This window comes from Phoxinus phoxinus, assembly GCF_949152265.1.
Source record: "Phoxinus phoxinus genome assembly, chromosome: 21".
In the NCBI taxonomy this organism is placed as follows: Eukaryota; Metazoa; Chordata; class Actinopteri; order Cypriniformes; family Leuciscidae; genus Phoxinus; species Phoxinus phoxinus.
This window is the reverse complement of record NC_136896.1, coordinates 743,324-748,323: the sequence shown is the minus strand read 5'-3', so window position 1 is coordinate 748,323 and position 5,000 is coordinate 743,324. Positions and strand designations below refer to the sequence as shown.

The 5,000-nt window shown below is 42.0% G+C and overlaps 1 long non-coding RNA gene across 1 annotated transcript in view; it reads left to right on the top strand.

Moving 5' to 3' along the window:
- The first annotated feature begins 1,765 nt into the window (after positions 1-1,765).
- LOC306989298 overlaps positions 1,766-5,000 on the top strand; it is an 8,821-nt gene continuing 5,586 nt past the window's right edge. Inside the window, exons 1-2 of the long non-coding RNA XR_013795613.1 lie at positions 1,766-2,087; positions 2,950-3,100. This is a non-coding gene — a long non-coding RNA (uncharacterized lncRNA). The remainder of the gene's footprint in view (positions 2,088-2,949; positions 3,101-5,000) is intronic.

Here is a 5,000-nt window from a genome sequence, read left to right as displayed (position 1 = left end):
AGCAAAACAGATTTTTTTTCAATATTCCGACCAATACACTGATCAGATTTTGTGTCAACCAATTGTGATTACTATATTTCTGGATAACGTTTCTAATGCGTATTTATCAGTTCTCTGCGCTGCTTTTGCACGGCTATGGGGTCACATGATGAAAGCGGATGAATACCCCCCCCCCCCCTCAGAGTTCTAATGTAGAGCGAACAGTCACATGACATTTACGCCTCGTGTGATTGGCTCATGTGACGTGTCAGCTAAGCGTCAGTACTCCAGGGACACAAGTGCTGTCTTTATCTCAATGACATCACTCTCTGTATGGCACATCTGATTGGTTCCCGCTGTATTGACAGCCGATGCTGCTCTCGGACGCCCTCCTCCCTCCCCAGCTCCACCCGTGTGCATCTTCAGCTTCAACTTTCCTTTACATGTTGCATCAGTATTTGATCAGATGATTTAAACATGTCTGATTGTGTGTTCTGCTTTTCTCATTGTGTCATTAAGCACTCATTATGCCCTGACAGTGCACTTTAAACACACACACACACACACACACTCAGACGGGCAGACAGATCACTTCTCTGAACGCTCTCTGTTTGAGTGTGTACCGTTTTGAAATGACCCAGTCTTGGCTGATCGCTCTCGGCTCATTTAGAAAGCAGAAGTGAAACGCTCCCCTCTTTCCAAATCCCTCACGCTCTACAAAAGCTCCTCGAACAAAACCAACAGACAAATCTGCCGTCTTCTGATAGAGCGTGTTTTGGTCCAGACGGACATATGCGCCGACTGATAGCACCTCCTGTGGGTGTTCTCCTCCGATGCTCTCTCTCTCTCTCTTCTGCAATCTGATCACACTGAACGAAGCCCTACACAAACTCTGACTGACAGGAAGTGATAAACAGCGCTTCCTGTAAAGCGTTGGCTATGATAACAGGGCTCATGGACGGCCGTGTGAGTCAAGGTTCTTCAAATGAAAGAGTTTTTCCTTCGCCACAACAATCGGCTGTGGTCAGAGGTCACGCTGGAAACAATAAAAACACACTCGCCGTTCCCGACGCGGAAAAGCATTCCTGCGGGGAAAACCAAAACCAAACCGAGAGTGCAATACACATACGAAACCCCTCGTTCATTCTGAAAACCCTCGAGTGTCGTCACCCAGGCCTGAAGTTCACACCACACACACACACACACATCTGTTGTGTTTTAACACTCTTATTCTGGTCTGAGCTGCGGAAACACTTGCTTTACCATAGTATAGTGATGTAATACCACGGTACATGTCCAGAAACCATGATCACGAGGAACAATAACACTGAAAAAAATAATTTGTAGGATTTACTAAGTCAATTTTAGTGCTACTTACTTAGTACAACTTACCTGTCATTCATTTGACGTTTAACTGACACTTTACATCTAATTTAAGTCATTAAGTAAATATTATTTAACTATATTTACTTTGTTTTATTTATTTTTTATCCTTGCCTGAACTAACTTTTTCAAGTATAAATTACATTTGTTTTTTTTCTGTAGCATTTATTTCACCACAGAATAATTTTTAGCAGTGTAAATATTCTTAAAACAAGATTGGGGAAGTAAAACGGCTTAATTTAGGCCTATTATGTCATGTTTTTCGAGAAATGTATAAATTAAGTGAGTTATCTGCAAATATCTGCCAGTCGGATCAGAAAAAAAAAAAACTTGTTTCCTCACTTTTAAATTATTAGATTTTTCTGACCTCATTGGCAGATATTTGTTCTTGTTTTATCCACAAACTCGCTTTTTTTTCCAGTCTTAAATCATTTTGCTTCTTCTTCTCCAGTAAATGATTCAGGGTTATTATAGTTAAAATTCAGAAACCTTGTTATTAGCGACACCGGTGGCCGTTTTGTGAACTGCAGCAGCAACTTAATGCTCGTGCTCGCGCATACTTAACGTACATGAGACTGAACTCGGTTTAAACCTATTTTTTTTACAGTCTATGATTTAAACACACGACAGAAATGACAGAAAACATCAGTTGAGAAAGCCTCTGATCAGAGATGTGGATGTTTGCAGCAGATCTGAGGTTTACCGGCATCATATCGACAGATGAGGTAAATACAGTTACACGGTATGATAGTTTGATTATAAAGTAGGCCTATATTTGAGACTCTGTTTAGATCTGGCTATGTGAGACTTTTCTTTGCATGACACATTGACATTACAGTACAGAATGTCTCTTTCGCCACTATCCTCCTGAACATTGTTTAGGCATTATTAGCTTCATGCGCCACTGAACGGAAGAGGCTCTCGGGGGCGCGCGCCGCGTAACCGTCACACCATTTTGAATTTCCCGGCAAAAACGACCCGTCCTTCACATAGGAAAGCTAAAAAAGCGATTAATACATATAAATTATTATATAATCCATTTAAACTTATTTTATTTCAATTACCACGACAGTATTTCTAATTGTCATTTACAGGTGAAACTCGAAAAATGAGAATATGGTGCAAAAGTTCATTTATTTCAGTATTCAACATAAAAAAGGTGAAACTAATATATTATATAGACTCATTACATGCAAATTGAGATATTTCAAGCCTTTATTTGTTATAATTGTGATGATTATGACCTACAGCTTATGAAAACCTTTTCACAATATTCTAATTTTGAATTTGGGGTTTTCATAATCTGTCCATAATCATCAAAATTATAACAAATAAAGCCTTGAAATATCTCACTTTGCATGTAATCTCAAAGATACTAAAATAAAGCTGACTTGATTTCAGAATGTTTAGATTTTTATACTGGAAAACGACAACAAAAACCTGTATATTTAAAACATATTTTAAAAAAGTGCATGTATATTCATAATCTGTTCATGATGTTTTTCAACACATTATTTTTCCTGGTCCTGCATATAATCCTGTGGTTTTGTGATATTAATATGCCTCTCTCTCTTTCATCACTCTGAGTTTTGCTGAAGACAGGGACTCGATGTTGCAAACGCAGCGCAGACACACTTCAGCTTCCAGCTCGACCTCTGACCCCGCCGCCCGGCTGCCGTCTCCTCGAGTGCCGGTTCTCCTCATCGTTGCATCAGAAACAGAACAGAAATAACATGAGGTCAGCAGACACACACACACACACACACACACACACACACACACACTCTCTCTCTCTGCTGAGAAAACACACCAGGCTTCAGCAGTTCAGGACAGTTCAGGAAAAAGCAGACGTTCATCACTGATGTTATGATTATTAATATTTCTCTTATGAACATGAAGACGGACAGGTGTTAGGATCTGCTCTATGACGTCATCATATCTAAAACATATCTTGTGCTTGAGTGTTTTTGAATTGGTGTGCAGAATTTGCATGTTACCTCATGTGTGTTATTATTAGACTCTGCTTTTAACAGAGGCAAGGACCTGAAAACATGCCAGATCGTGTGTGTGTGTGTGTGTGTGTGTGTGTGTGTGTTTGTGTGTGTGTGTGTGTTGCTCACACTCGTAAACAATGAAGAGAAGCATTATGACTAGTTGGTACTTCGATGTCTGATTGAAACGTGTAACGATAACATGTTCCTCTCAGAAACACTTCTGCAAACTCGCGACTCGAGTTTACATGTCTGAAGATCGTCAAGTGTTTGTCACGACTCAAACACACACTACCAGGGCTCATGGTCCGCGCGCGTGTGTGTGTGTGTGTGTGTGTGTGTGTGTGTAGTTATGATAACTCAGAGACTGTGAAATGAGAGTGTGAGGTGCTGCTGTAATGACACTGATTATCAGAAATAACACTCATAGAGACGAGATAACACACACACACACACATCTTCATTTCTCTTTTTCTCTTGCTGTCATTCTGGAACACACACACACACACACACACTCTCACTCACACACACACTCTCACTCACACACACACTCTCACTCACACAGACACACACACACACACACACACACACACACACACACTCTCACTCACACACACACTCTCACTCACACAGACACACACACACACACACACACACACACTCTCACTCACACAGACACACACACTCGCACACACACTCACATCTTCATTTCTTTTTTTCTCTTGCTGTCATTCTAGAACAGACACACACACACACACACACACACTCACTCACACAGACACACACTCTCACTCACACAGACACACACACACACACACACACTCGCACACATACAGACTCTCACTCACACAGACACACACACACGCACACACACACACACTCACTCACACAGACACACACTCTCACTCACTCACTCACACACACACACACACACACACACACACTCACTCACACAGATACACACACACACACACACACACACTCGCACACATACAGACTCTCACTCACACAGACACACACACACGCACACACACACACACACACTCACTCACACAGACACACACTCTCACTCACTCACTCACACAGACACACACACTCACTCACACAGACACACACACACGCACACACACACACACACTCACTCACACAGACACACACTCTCACTCACTCACTCACACAGACACACACTCTCACTCACACAGACACACACACACACACACACACACACACACACACACACACACACACACACACACACTCATACACACACACAAACACACAGTCACACACACACACACACACACACACACACACTCTCTCTCACAGTCATACACACACACACACAGCTCTAGTGGGCGCAGTGAGTGTGAGAGTGTTTTCTCAGCTCAGTGATTAGGATCTGGTCAGTGGAGCGACTCTCTTCTCCTCAGAAACTCATTCAGTCGCCGTGAGAAACAACAGCAACAGTTTATCTTCTTACACTCCTCGACTTCCCTAAAGCTGCGCACACACACACACACACACACACACACACACACACACTCCTCGCTCGGCCTGCTCTTTCCTCTTACGATCTGCTATTGAAATATAAACTTTATGCAAAAGCCTGTTTTTACTTTTCTGCAAGTGATTCTAAACGCGGACACG